Source organism: Myxine glutinosa, chromosome 4, assembly GCF_964187855.1.
Source record: "Myxine glutinosa chromosome 4, kmMyxGlut1.1, whole genome shotgun sequence".
NCBI lineage: Eukaryota > Metazoa > Chordata > Myxini > Myxiniformes > Myxinidae > Myxine > Myxine glutinosa.
Genome location: NC_136264.1, coordinates 64891118 through 64906685, shown reverse-complemented (window position 1 = coordinate 64906685; position 15568 = coordinate 64891118).

The window sequence follows — 15568 nt, the reverse complement described above, 5'->3', positions numbered from 1 at the left end:
TGCCAGAAAGTTGGAAGCACACAATTGTCTAGAATGTAATTGTATGCTGTAGCGTTAAGATTTCCCTTCACTGGAACTAAGGGGCCCAGCCTGAACCATGAAAAACAGCCCTAGACCATTATTCCTCCTCCACCAAACTTTGCAGTTGGCACTATGCATTCGGGCAGGTAGCATTCTCCTGGCATTCGCCAAACCCAGATTCGTCCGTTCGACTGCCAGATGGTGAAGCGTTATTCATCACTCCAGAGAACGAGTTTCCACTGTTCCAGAGTCCAATGGTGGCGAGCTTTACATCACTCCAGCCGACGCTTGGCATTGTGCATGGTGATATTAAGCTCGTGTGCGGCTGCTCGGCCATGGAAACCCATTTCATGAAGCTCCTGACGAACAGTTGTTGTGCTGACGTTGCTTCCAGAGGCAGTTTGGAACTCGGTAGTGAGTGTTGCAACCGAGGACAGACAATTTTTATGCGCTACGCGCTTTAGCACTCGACATTCCCGTTCTGTGAGCTTGTGTGGCCTACCACTTCGTGACTGAGCTGATGTTGCTCTTCGACGTTTCCACTTCACAATAACAGCACCTACAGTTGACCGGGGCAGCTCTAGCAGGGCAGAAATTTGACGACTTGTTGTTGCATCCTATGACGGTGCTGACTTGTTGGAAAGGTGACATCCTATGACGGTACCATGTTGAAAGTCACTGAGTTCTTCAGTATGGCCAATTCTACTGCCAATGTTTGTCTATGGAGATTGCATGTCTGTGTGCTTCATTATATATACCTGTCAGCAATGGGTGTGGCTGAAATAGCTGAGTCCACTAATTAGGAGGGGTGTCAGCATACTTTTGGTCATGTAGTGTACCTGATTTACGACACCTGGAATACCCAGACAGACTGATAGCCCTTAAATTACCAACTCTAGCTTATATAAGACAAATGGCAGAACTCATCCAGGTCTTCAAAACTGTCAAGAAGTTTGATAACCTAGAGGTCATTAAATACTTCAAGATGGATGAGGGTCGAGAACTGGAGGTCAGAGACTGAAAATTTGGAAGTACCACTGTACAACCAGACCAAGGAAGAATGCATTCTCAGTCAGAAGCATCAACAACTGGAACTCGCTTCCTGAAAGAGCAGTAAATGCAAAAACGGTCAACCAGATGACAAAGTAATGATTCCCTTTAAACTACAAGCCGCACCCAATGGTTTATGTATGATAAAGCGCTCATTATCGAATGTAATAGTGTGGAATGAAGTGTTCTTTAAAGTAGCTGCCGTAGAATTTTCATGATAAAATTGATTTTTTTCCTTTTCGGTATTGAATTGGGGTCAAATTATAGGGAAATGATGGGGTTACATTTTTGATGGCCCTGGGTCCCCTTCCGGGGGGCCTTTCCGTCCTATGACCCCCCCCCCCCAACCTCCAGGACTAGCTCTGCTTAAAATGAACCTACTTTCATAATCTTAGAGTCGTTTTATATTAGGGTTTTTTGATGATGCTGAATCCATTTTTGGCACTTTTAAAGTGACATATACAGTCACGTGAAAAATTAAGTACACCCCATGTAAAGTTTTGACTTTTTCAACATATTTCAACATACAGCTATTTGATCTTCTTTTCAACAATATTGACAGATAAAGGTGATATAATATAACAAATATCATGAAACATTTACATTTTGTAGTCCATTGTATAATTTAAACAAACATAAATGCAAATTTCGCATGTGGAAAAAGTAAGTACACCCTTGGTTCTAATAGGTGGTATTGCCCCCTTTGGCAGAAACAACCTCAAGTAGGCGTTTCTTATAACTGTCTACCAGTCTCTGACATCGACTGGGAGAAATTTTTGCCCACTCCTCCATGCAGAATTCTTTCAGCAGTGCGATGTTTGAGGGGTTTCTTGCATGCACAGCTCGTTTCAAATCCCCCCCACAACATCTCGATGGGATTTAGATCCGGGCTTTGACTTGGCCATTCCAGAACCCTCCATTTCTTTATTTTCAGCCATTCCTTGGTGGATTTACTGGTATGTTTAGGGTCATTGTCATGTTGCAAGGTCCACCTTCGGTTGAGCTTCATCTTTCCGACAGATGGCCTCACATTATCCTCAAGCACCCTCTGGTACAATGAAGAATTCATAGTGGATTATATGATGGTGAGCTGCCCAGGCCCTGATGCAGCAAAGCTGTCCCAAACCATAATATTTCCACCACCATGCTTTACAGTTGGTATCAGGTTCTTGTGGTCAAATGCTGTCTTTGGTTCTCGCCAAACATGTCTTCTGGTACTGTGGCCAAATAGCTCTACCTTTGACTCATCTGTCCAGAGCACATTGTTCCAGAAGTGCTGGTCTTTGCATAGGTGTTCATTGGCAAACTTTAGTCTTGCCCTGATGTTCTTTCTGGACAGCAAAGGTTTCCTCCTGGCACACCTCCCATGTAGATCAAATTTGTGCAGCCTCTTTCTAATGGTAGACTCGTGCACTTTGACATCAACAGTGGCAAGAGCTACCTGTAGGTCCAGTGATGACATTCTGGGGTTCTTAGAGACTTCTTTCAGCCTCTTGCGGTCTGCTCTCGGGCTGAACTTGCTGGGGCGGCCTGGCCTGAACAAGTTGGCAGTTGTTTGGAATCTTCTCCACTTGTAGATGATCTTCCGGACAGTCGAATGATTGATTTCAAATTGTTTGGAGATCTTTTTAAATCCCTTCCCAGACTCGTAGGCATCTATAAACTTCTTTCTGAAGGCCCCAGAGAGCTCTTTTGATCTAGGCATGGTGACGCCGCACATTTCAACAACAAAGAGCAAACCAAACTAAATGTCTGAGGTTTAAATTCGACAGGTTCCTCCAAGATCCTCTCTAACGATGTTCTAATGTCTAATCATTTGCATCTGAGCTGGTGCACCTGATTCTAATTTTAGGTATTTGAAGTAGTGATAAATGTAGGGGTGTACTTACTTTTTCCACATGCAAAATTTGCATTTATGTTTATTTAAATTATACAATGGACCACAAAATGTAAATGTTTCATGATATTTGTTATATTATATCACCTTTATCTATCAATATTGTTGAAATGAAGATCAAATAGCTGTATGTTGAAACATGTTGAAAAAGTCTAAACTTTACATGGGGTGTACTTACTTTTTCACGTGTCTGTACATTCATTGACCCCCTGTCATGGGTAAGGTCGGGAAGGAGGGGAGCGGGGTGTTCCGTCAATGGACCCCCGCCCTGTTATAACCCTGCGCTTATACAACAACAACACAACAGGCATTTTAAGGCCATTTTCCCTGCAAGAGCGGGGTTAGCCCTGCGCTTATCTTGGGTAAATAAGAAATCAACGTGTCTGATATTATGAGTTGTTTGGGGGATTTTTTTTTTAATGAAGATGAGTCAATAAATGACACATCCTGAGCGATCTACACAATGTATCATCAAGGGACCCGACTTAAACTGAACCGTCAGATGAGGTGATCCAGCAATTTTTGCACAAGACTATATATGAAATAAAAACTGAAAATACCAATCACAATGTACACCTTTATTATTGGGGTTGTTTCACAATGCAAACCAACAAGGATGAAACACATGCTTTACAAGAATTGTTGTAAAAATTGGCAATGTACCTTCGGTTTGTCCTTTTTTTGATAAACTCAGAATGTTTTAATTTACACTAGTACATAGTAATATTAAAAACAAAAGTCCAAACCAAAAACGTAATTATTTACCATCCTCGTCCTTATCCACGTCAATCATCATCACATTCAACTGTTTGCTGATTTATTCATCATCATCCTCATGGGTATCATCCTTGATTACGTTTCCACAATCACTGCCATAGCACTTACAGAGAGAAGTACAGGGAAGTCTGTTCTTGGAGCAGCTGCACCTACCTTTACACCCTGATTTACATGCACATTTCTTCAGTTCAATTACAGTTCCAAGGGCGGGCAGGGCGAAACTCCTCACTGGAACATAAACACCTTCTTTAACATTCCAACCATTTTCTGCAATGGGAGGAAGAGCTGGATAGTTGGTAGTGTGCGACCTATCACGCATGGCAATGTAATTTGCACGTGTGATATGTGGTAGTAAGGCAGCACGCGTAGGAGGTAACATCTCTCCAAGTTCTTGGAACGAAACATTTCCCATGTTAGAGCTGGTAGGGTTGTGGGACCTGAAGATCAGTTTGAGTATTTTGGATGAGGAACTGGCAAGCGACATCAACAACTTTGTCTACTTCTTCATTGTGAATTCCAGAAACTTTGAGGACATGACGGCCAAAGAGAAGATGAGTGAGGAAGAACTTGAGTAGCGGAGGATTCTCAAAGTCTTCAAAGCTACCGTTGAATGACAAGTTTCGGTACTCCATCATCTCCTCTCGTAGAATGTTTGCCATGCTCTTCAAGTAGTCAATTTTGTCGTCATTATCCAGCATCGCAGACCGAAGTTCCATTAGTACAGCGGATAACAACAACAATTGTGCATTTTATGAGAAAAGCATGAAATTTCTAACATAGTTTGTGCATACCATAAGGTTTATTTTCAGATGTGGAGGGAAGTCAGATTTGACCTCTGAGAACCGTGAGAGGTCAAATCCAAAATGGCCGCCAGTCCACCGAGTCTAATGTTCAAAACGCGCTTAATTTTGGAACCAAATAGTGTAGAAAAACATTATAGGTGTCATTTCCAACTAAATTGGGGATGCCCAGAGGTGAATGATGCTTTCAATGAACTCCTAGGCATGCCAAGTGAGGTCAGTGAAGGCTCAATGTTACTGCTAGAGCGATTTGTGGTGCTGATGTACGATAGAACCAGTGAGAGCACGGAAGTGAATGATGCCAGGAAACAGCTCTTCACACAGAAGTGTAGAACTCTAGAGAACATTCCTCCAACCCAAGCAACACTCAAGCAGCACATCAAGCGCACTTGCTACCAGGCCAACTGTTGTAACCAGGCATTGGTCATGGATCCAGAGATGCCAGACCCACCTGACTGGGGCTGGACAAAGGAGACAACTCGGTGGCAGCCTCTTTGGACCACTCTCCCTGAAGCATCAAAGTCGTGCCATGAATTGATCCACTGTGGCTGCAAGAAAGGGTGCACTGGGCACTGCAAGTGTGCCAAAGCTGCACTCAAGTGCACTGCACTGTGCTTCTGTTCTGGAGACTGTTAGATTTAGATCATTACCAATTTTCATCATTGCACTTGATTTAATGTAAGCTTTGGTGGACATACTTTTGGTTAACTACAGTTATTTTTTCAGAGGTTATTGCATCATTCCTTGCAGTGTAAACACTTTTTTTTCATCATTTCTGGTCTTTGGGTGTTCTGTACCTATCCCTGTACCTGAAAAAATAAAGCTTTAAAAGTTCAAATGAACTTTTTCCAATAGCAGTTCCAACTGCAGTATCATATAAATAGATATTTAACGTAATTTGACCTTGACCGTGACCTAAATGCATGTCCTTGAGTTCTGGCGATCTCAAAAGTATCACCAAATGAATGGGCATCCCCAATTTAGTTGGAAATGACACCTATAAGCGCGTTTGAACATTAGACCCGGTGGACTGGCGGCCATTTTGGATTTGACCTCTCACGGTCCTCAGAGGTCAAATCTGACTTCCCTCCACATCTGAAAATAAACCTTATGGTATGCACTAACTATGTTAGAAATTTCATGCTTTTCTCATAAAATGCAGAATTGTTATAATATGAGAGCTTATCCGCCGTACTACATTGCAATGCTAACTGCTGTTGAGAGGACGAGATTGTCAGGCTCATTTTTGTGTAGAAATTTGATGAACTGGACATTAGGAAGCCGTTCAGATATCAGTTTTTTCAGATGCTTGCGGTAGTTTTCTGTCTCATTAACCTCTACCTGACACCTCTTCAAAATTGACAGGTATGCATCATTCACCCCAGCCATGTTTAGGGTAACATCATCGTCAGAGAGGGTGTTTTGAATGGACAGGAGCAGCTGTTCATCACATACAGAGCGAATGAGCTTGGTATTCCTGTAATCTAATGGAGTGAAGGTGCGCTTTGCATAACTCAAGCATTTCCTATGATAGTACCTTTCAAGAGCAGAAGCATCCCCGTCACTCTCTAACTCAGATACACAAGTTCTTACACGGTCATCTTGAGTCTTGCGTTTTATCTCCAGGAGGTTTTCACCCATGTTGTCCGACAAAACGCGATGAAGAGGTTCTGAAGCATCGTTAGGACAAAAGCTGCAGGACGAGAACAAACACACCTGAGCCTTTGGTGTGGTTTTTGTCCTTTTAGGGTGGGAAGAATCAGTTGCACTGGAAGGATGCCCAGACCCTCGAGAGGAACATGCAGGTGTAGAATAATAAATTAACTGCTTTTCTACTTCAGAAACTTCCAGAAACTCGTTATAGCAAAATCAATGTTTTATTCACTTTTGAGAGTTTTGCTGTATTTCACTAAATGTACGAATTAGATATTAATGACGTTGTTCTGTCGGTCGTGGCTGTAGCTCCTTCTGTAGGTCTTTTGTTGAACCTCGTTCAGTTGTTGACCAGTCTCCAGTTGGTTGATCAGGTCAACTGGTCTTCAGTTGTTCAGTCACTCTCCCAGTCCACTGCTTCTCCGTCACTCTCCCAGTTCTCTCTGCTCTCCAATCGCAACTTTCTCTTGGTTTTTAAAGGCCCAGACTCCTTCATCCAAAAGCCTTTATTTGGCTCTTTGGCCAGCCCTCTATTTTGGGAGACTGAGAGCACCACATTATTTCTGTTCAAGAGGTCAAATGCTCTGACCTGCTGAGGGGGAATTTGCAGCCTGTGTGCAGTGAACTGAACATAGGCTATTTTTGATAGACAGATGGCAGTCCAAGAGCGGTACACATTCTGTCTTGTATTATATTGCTCTTGTCTCATTTGTAAAGTAAAACATATTCCTTTTACTTTGTAAAGTAAAACATATTCCACTTTAAACAAGATTACATTGAGATATATTCTAGCAATATTGTCAATATGAATATTTATTCCCTGACACAGGTGAATCAGGCCGGGTTCGTTTACCTCTGGGTCTTTCAATCATGCTCTTGTTGACGATGGGTTTCCGACATTCAGGATGATAACACACAGATTTGCGTGCCGCTTCACTCAAGCTACCTAAGCGGTCACTATAAGTTGTTTCATATCAAGCTGACCCAAAGATAATCGTTCATTACAGCAAACAATTAGATCTTCAATCATATTTGGGTTATTCACCAGTCTCTTGCTTGGGCCTGGGGTAGCACCCTCATTGCAGATTATGCACACACTGCTTGACATGATTGTAAGGTATCTCGACAGACTACGATCGATTGTAGCACACGTTTAATGACTCTCCCGATACAGGGCCGATTCACCACAGCGCCATCCAACCTGGACCGTAACTTCCGAAAAAACGGAAATAAACCCGCGGTCACGGTGTAGGGATACAATGGTGAATATTTGCAGCTTCATACATGACATCTTCCCCTTTAAGTCCAAAATTACCAAGACCAATACGTGCTAGACTTCCAACATTGACATTTCAAAAGCAACATTTCCAAAACATGAGAAAATATGTGTGCAAACGATTATGAGAATAATGAAAATACGTGAGAATAGAACATGTGTCACCGTGAAAATAGAACGTGTGTCATCGTGAAAATAGAACATGTGTCAACGTGAAAATAGAACATGTGTCAACGTGAAAATAGAACATATGTCAACATGAAAATAGAACATGTTCAAAGATTCAACCGATCGGGTGCTTTTCTCTCGCACATTGAGCGTCGCAGTGTACCAGTGGATACAGAGTCCGAGGTGATTCCTTTGGTCTCCACGAAGGGTGTAGCATTTGCAGAGGTTTTCGGGGCATCCGAGCCGGCTGGAGCGGCCACGACTATCTCCGGCAGTGGCGGGTCGAACTGTTGTTCTGACTGTGACGATGCTGCAGGCTCGATCGACTGACAGTGATGGTAGGTCATGTGGTTCTGATGCCGACGAATTTCACGGCCATTCTACCGGCGAATCACGCAGGACAGTGGACCTGGCTTCTCGATGATGTCCCCCGGTAGCCACGTCGCACCTGTACCAAAATTTCGGGCAAACACTGGATCTCCGATGTTGACACAGCGACTGTTGGACGACTTATCGTGCACCAACTTTTGATTAAGCTGGCTCTGATAAACATTTGATGATATGTCTGGTTTGAGATTGTCAAGTGTCGATCTCAAGTGTCGTTTCATCAATAACTCAGATGGAGCTGCACCGGTTGTCGATTGTGGCGTGATGCTGTATTTGAACAGGAGATGAGAAAGCCTTGTTTCCAGGTTTCCCTCCTGAAGTTTCTGCAATCCAGATTTGATGATTCCCACGGGTCGTTCGGCCAAGCCATTTGAAGCCTGGCGATGGGGGCTGACAAACATATTGTTGCGGATATGAGGATTGAGTTTTTTTTGATTGTGTTGTATTGTATAGTAAATGGTTGTGAATTATTGTTTTAGTCTGAGCCCTCCTTGCTCCAGTGTGTATAAAGGTCAAAGGGTGTTCCGGTAGTTAATTCCATAAAGCATACATTGAAGGACACTATAATACCCTTGTTCAGTAGTTTATTTCCTTATTCTGTGTATTAGGTTAAGGGTTTGTCTTCCATTAAAATGACACTCCATTGCACCAAGTGAAATAAGATAGATTCCCTTCATTCTTCATTCCCATTCCCAAAACCTCCATTTCCCCTTTCGTCATGGCCAAGCCTCGATTGCCAATATTACATCCCCTCCAAAACCACCATTGAACATGTGCTCAGGTCGGGGAAGAAAGGCGTGCCCGCCCGTCGTCATCAAGGGCGGAGCCAGAGGGTCGCGCGACCAACCAGGGCCGAGGTGAGCACACCAATGGGCGTGTCCTGAAGGCCGGCGGCTTGATCGCCGGAGGCGTTATAAAAGCGCGCGCGCAAGGTACTGCGTGAGAGATCCAGATGAGCTTTGGAGAGAGAGAGAAGGTTCAAGGTCAATTACAAGCAGTTGCGCCAGAGACGGCAGACGCGTCCTGAGGTGAGCCAGAGAAGCAGCTTTGGCTCCACAAGCAGCGTTGACTCCACCAGGCAGCATCAACCCGTACCCCGTGGGAACCAGATAGCGGTGGCATCGGTGGCCGTCGAGGTCCAGCCGACGTCCCGTGCGGGATCAAGCCCGAACCATCTGCCCCAGCTGAACCTTCCCAATCCTCCTTCCAGCATTCATTCCTGCCATTCCATCCTTCTTGTGTACGTGAGTTTGTTCTGTTTGTTCTGTCCTGGGTATTTAATTAAGTTTGTATAAGCTAGTATTTTCACTGTATCACCTGCTTTTTCCATGTTCCCTGTATATAACTTTGACTGCTCCTTTTGCTTGTGTGTGTAAATAATAAATCCCGTTACTCTTCTGTACGTCTTCTTCTTCCTCTTTACATTCGGTCACTTTAGAGGTTTCCAAATTGAATATCTGTGGCGCGATCCGGCCAACGTTCGGGATCGGGTTTAGTCGGGGAAAACTGTTCGGCCGCGGTGCCTCCGCTCGGCAAACAACATCCTTATCCGCGGACCGTAACAATTGTTGTCGGGAGCGGGAACGGACCCGAAGCGCGCTTAACGCGCTCAAAATTACGAGATACTGAAATTTGTTTTGTTTTACAAAACCCGAATTTTGAAATCGCGCCATGGCTGGTCAAGGCGACGGGATGTCAGTGGGAGAGATAGACGGGGTAGAATCGACCCAGGACCTCGGGGAAATGTATGTGGAGGAAAGAGAGGAGGAGAACATTGGCAATGTGGTTGAGGGGGTATCAGGTGCACAAAATGGCGCGCTCGCGCACGTGGTTGAAGGATCCCAAAATAGCGGCGCCGCGGAGGGCGAGCCCGCGGTGGCGGCTGGGGACGCTGGGCAAACCGGGTTTGACCTCAGATTATTCTTGACCCAACTGAATGCAAAAATGGATAGGATGGGGGGCCAAATGGGAGAAATGGGAAGCCAAATCAGGGGGCTCGATGGAAAAATCGGGGGGCTCGATGAAAAAATCGGGGGCTCGATGGAAAAATCGGGGGGCTAGACAACAAATTTGGGGGGTTAGACAATAATTTTAAGGGGTTAGACAAGAAATTTGAGGGGTTAGACAAGAAATTTGAGGGGTTAGACAATGGGATAGAAGGGGTGAAACATGGGTTAACGGGGGTGGAAAATAGAATGGCTGCCCAGGAGAATCAGATAGAGGGGGTGGAAAATGGGTTAAGGGGGCTAGAAGATAGAATGGAAGGCAAATTGCGGGAAATAGGGGAGCAATCCGCCCGAGAAATTAAACAAATGGGAGAGCAGATAGAGGAGGTGAAAATCGGGGTAGAAACCAAATTGGATGCTCAGAGGGATGAATTGGGACAGATGAGGGTGGCATCTATAAAAGAGAGGGAGGAGATGAAGGAGAGGATACGACGAGGTGTAAGTGAGGAGGTCTCGGGGGTACGCGAGGAGGTAAAGCGAGGTGAAAAGCGTATGGAGAAAGAGGTGAGGAATAATACGGCTAGGTTACAGGGGGGCATAGAAGGTCTGACGAGGGGAGTAGAACAGCTGACAGTGGGACAAAAGGAACTCATAGACCAAGTGGAAAAGAACACTGCAATAATCGGGGGGGGGGGGGGGGGGGGTTAAAAGCGACACAAAAAGACGTAAAAAATGAATTAATAGCGACACAGAAGGAATGTCAGCTGGTACATGAGGGGTTGACGAAGACGTTGGAAGAGGTGACAGAAGTAATGGAGACGAAGGACAGAGAGGTGAGACGCACATAGAAACGGTTAAAGTGGCGTTAGAGGAAGAGTTGGAGGGGGCGCACCGGGAGATGAAAGAGGTAAAGGAAAAATTAGAGGAGGTGGAAGAAGGGGTGAGTGAAATTAAGAAGAGACGGAGGGAAACTAAAAAGGAGATAAGGGAGGAAGTGATGGAGTATGTGCAAGGTCTGTGTTCAAATCATGATGATGTGCTCACTAACCAAATAAAGAGTTTGCAGGTGGCAGAAGAGGTGCGACGACGAGGTACCGAGGTGAGTGGCGATATACGAGGAAATGTATATGATGTGAGGGGAGCTTCAGTCGGCTTGGGGGTTGATTTAGACCCGGGTGTTCGTGAGGGACCAATAGTGAGGTGTATGACTGGTCCGGAGTGTGTGGAAAGAGGAGGTGTGCAAGGAGGTCTGGCTATGGGGAATGAGGGGGGTGCTGGTGAGCAAGGATGTGCGGGTATGGAGTGGGTAGCGGATTGCGGAAGGGCGACCCAGGCATCGACACCAAGAGGGGTAGTGTTTGGAGGGACGGGGGACGCGCGGGAGCCCCCCGGGAATAGCGCACTGTGGGAGCCTGAACGGTTTGGTCCCGCGTTGATCCCGCCAGGAGTGACGCGCGGCGTCCGGCCTTCGGGCGCCCACAAGGTACCACTCGCGCCGTATGACGGCAAGAGTGATCTGAGGGCGTACCTGGCGCAGTTTGAGTACGTGTGCCAAGGCAATGGTTGGAGTCCGGACGAAGGTGGAGTACACTTGGTAGGGGCGCTGCGCGGTGCGGCGGCGGAGGTGCTGACAGCTTTACCACCGGGTGCTCTCACCCTGTCAGCTCTCCGTGCAGCTTTAATTAACCGTTTCAGTATCGAGCAGCAAAGCGAGCTTGTTAAAGCTCAACTTGCGCAGCGTAAACGCAAGCCCCAGGAGACCATCGGGGAACTTGCTTACGATATTCGCCGCGCAGTAGGGATTGCACACGCGGACATGGCAGCGAGTTCCCAGGAAAGCCTGGCGCTGGATCACTTTATTCAGGCCCTTCCGGATCTGGAGCTCCGACAACAGCTCGCCATGTGGCGCCCGCAGAACATGAGTCAGGCGGCCGACGCTGCGGCCCGTTGGGAAGCAGCGAGGGTACTGGCCCGGGGAGGCGAGCGCCACGCAGTGGCGGTGCGTCAGGTAGGGCCCGTGATGGGGGTCGCCCCCCCCCCAGGGGGCCGGCCCCCGACGGGGGCCCTGACCTGGAGAGCATGGTTCGGAGGCTGGTGGATCGGCGTCTAGCAGGACCTGGACCATGGCAGGTGGCTCCAGTGGTGGCACCCGGTAGTCCCCGACAGAGTACCCCAATTCGGACATACAGGGGGGGAAATTTGCAATACCGGAGACAAGCACCTTACCAGGTGAGGTGCTATAATTGTGCTCGGATGGGTCACCGTGCGTGGGAGTGTCGAGCTCCGCGCCGGGACGTTCCCCGTCAGCCGATGCCCTCAACTCCGCCCAGTATCGATCGGCCTAGCTGACCACAGACCCCCCCCCCCCCCCCGCCAGGGCCAGGGAAACTAGAACGTGCCGGGCATGCAGGGCGGTGTTCGGCAGTAGGGGATGGAGAGAAGCCCTCGTTGACGCGACAGGTCATTCATTGTGGCCAAATTGGAACAGGTAGTTTGACAATTCGGTGCAAAATTGCCGGCGTGGGGGTAGACGCCGTTGTGGACACGGGAGCCAGCGCCACGATCATCAGCCCCGTGATCCTTAATTCAAGTGCAGACGGCTGGGGTAAAATCCAGCGTCTGGAAAATCATAGTTTGCAGTTGGCTACCGGGGTAACGGCCCCGATCATAGAGCGTGGTTTTGTAACCCTTAAGTTGGGGTCGGTAAAAAGAGAGATCGAGGTTTGGGTGGCGGAGGTGTGCGACCCATGCTTAATAGGGTTGGATTTGTTGACTGCCAGCGGTTGTAAAATCGACTTGAGCCAGGGGATCCTGCAATGGGGGGTGGAAGTGCTACCATTGGAGGGGGTGAGCACGGCCGAGAGGGTGGAGCTGGAGGCTCCTGAGGCCGTGACCATCCCTCCGGGGGCCGAGGCCATAGTGCCGGCCCGATGGTCAGCTCGCCCGACATGGCAGGAATCCTGCGGCCTGGTCGAACCGGTGGCAGCGCGATCCATACCTGGTTTAATCGTGGGCCGCACCCTCGTAAAAACGGACGGGCCGGTGGTGGCCGTCCGAGTAATTAACATTAGTACAGAACCACGCACTATAGTAAGGGGCACGAAGATAGCTGGCTGCACCCCAGTTAGAGAAGTCGCGTCAGTGAGGGGCGAGAACGTCCAGCCGAGCCGGCCCCAGGGGGAGCATTCAATAAATACTAGGAATTGGCCCGATCCCATTTGCGAGATGGTAAATCGTAGTAGCGTAGAGTTGGGAGGTACCCAGAGGGAGGCCTTACACAAACTGGTTGGGTCCCATTTGGACCTCTTCTCCTTGTCCACCGAGGATATTGGACGTACGGGCCTGGTGAAACATCAGATCCACACCGGTGAGGCCCGGCCTATTCGTCAGCCCGCCTGACGGCTCCCTTGGAGCAAGAGGGAGGAAGCTGACGAGCAGGTAGAAAAGATGCTCGATGCAGGCGTCATCGAGCCCTCGGGAAGTCCTTGGATGTCACCTGTTGTGCTGGTCAAAAAGAAGGATGGGACCACGCGGTTCTGCGTGGACTATCGCCAGCTAAACAACGTGACACTCAAGGACTCATATCCCCTGCCAAGGATTGATGACACCCTCGATGCCGTTGCGGGCTCAAATTGGTTCACAACTTTGGACCTCAAGAGTGGGTATTGGCAGGTGGAGATGGATCGGACAGGGAAGGAGAAAACGGCATTTTCCACAGGTAAGGGGCTGCATCAGTTCACTGTGATGCCGTTTGGTTTGTGTAACGCCCCCGCCACCTTTCAGAGATTGATGGAACATGTACTAGGCGGCATGCCATGGCAATCATGCCTGGTATACTTGGATGACGTCCTAGTACATGCCAAAACCTTCCCCCAAGCATTAGCTAATTTGGACCAGGTGTTCGGGTACCTCAGACAGGCAGGGATAAAGCTGAACCCGAGTAAGTGCACTTTGTTTGCAAGAGAGGTGGCCTATCTAGGTCACGTGATCGGCCGCGAGGGGGTAAAAACGGACCCAGACAAAATTAAAGCGGTAGAGGAGTGGCCCGCACCACGTACCATCAAGGAGGTGCGGGGATTTTTGGGACTCTGCTCCTACTACCGGCGCTTTGTGGCGAAATTGGCAGAGTTGGCCCGTCCCTTCCACCGGCTTACGGAGAAGGGGACGCGATTTAATTGGACACGGGAGTGCCATGAGGCCTTCCAAAAATTTAAGGGGTGTCTAACATCCGCACCCCTTCTAGCTTACCCCACTAGTGACGGGACATTTACCCTGGACACGGATGCGAGCCAGGAAGGATTGGGCGCAGTTTTGTCTCAGACACAGGAGGGCGTGGAGAGAGTGATTGGTTATTATAGTCGGGCCTTAAGTAGGCCCGAGCGAAATTATTGTGTCACTCGCAAAGAGTTATTGGCTATGCTGGCTGCCATGAACCATTTCCACCCGTACCTGTACGGGCGGAAATTTTCGGTTCGAACCGACCATTCCTCCTTGCAATGGCTCCTTCGGTTCAAGGAACCGGAGGGCCAAATTGCAAGGTGGTTGGAAAAGTTGCAGCAGTACGATTTTAATGTGACCCATAGGGCCGGGAAGGCCCATGGTAATGCGGACGCACTCTCTCGGCGTCCTTGTTTGGGGGAAAACTGCAAATTTTGTGCGAGACACGAGGAGAGGGAGCAATTGGGCGATTCTGCCCCGATTCTCGTCGTCCGGGCAACCCGGGTGCGAGGGCCAATTTTGCCACTAACCACGGATGAAGAATTTGGAGAGTTGGCTTGGAGCACGGCCCAGCAGGAGGATCCTGTTTTGGGGCCGGTGTTCCAATGGGTCAAATTGGGGCAAAGACCAAAGGGGGAAGAGGTCACCCCCCTCGGGGCGCAAACAAAGGCGTATTGGGCTCAGTGGCAGACCCTGGAGTTGAAAGGCAACATCTTATATCGCAAGTGGGTGGAGGTTCCCTCTGAAAGAACTTCCTGGCTGGTGATCGTCCCTGACAAATTTAAGAACGTCATATTGCAACAGGTGCATGGTACCCGCTCCGGCGGCCATTTGGGCAGGACAAAGACAATATCTCGGGTCCGCCGGAGGTTCTATTGGGTGAATATGGGGCGCGACATACAGGACTGGTGTCGGAGATGCGACGCCTGTTCTGCCAAAAAGGGACCAGCACGGAGGATGAGGGCCCCCCTTCAATTACATCAGGTGGGGGCCCCCTTGAGCGGGTGGCTATGGATATTCTAGGACCGCTGCCCCGCACCCGCCAAGGTAATAAGTATATCCTCGTTGTAATGGACTATTTCACCAAGTGGCCGGAGGCCTACGCCCTCCCCAACCAAGAAGCCGGGGTTGTGGTGCAGGCCTTCGTAGAAGGATTTGTATGTCGGCACGGGATTCCACAGGAGCTGCACACCGATCAGGGACGAAATTTTGAGAGCCAATTATTAAAAGATGTGTGTAGACTCCTGTCAATTCGGAAAACCAGGACCACGCCCTTGCGGCCACAATCTGACGGGATGGTGGAAAGGTTCAATCGAACATTGATCCAACAACTGGCATTGTTCACCACCACCCGTCAGGATGACTGGGACGAACA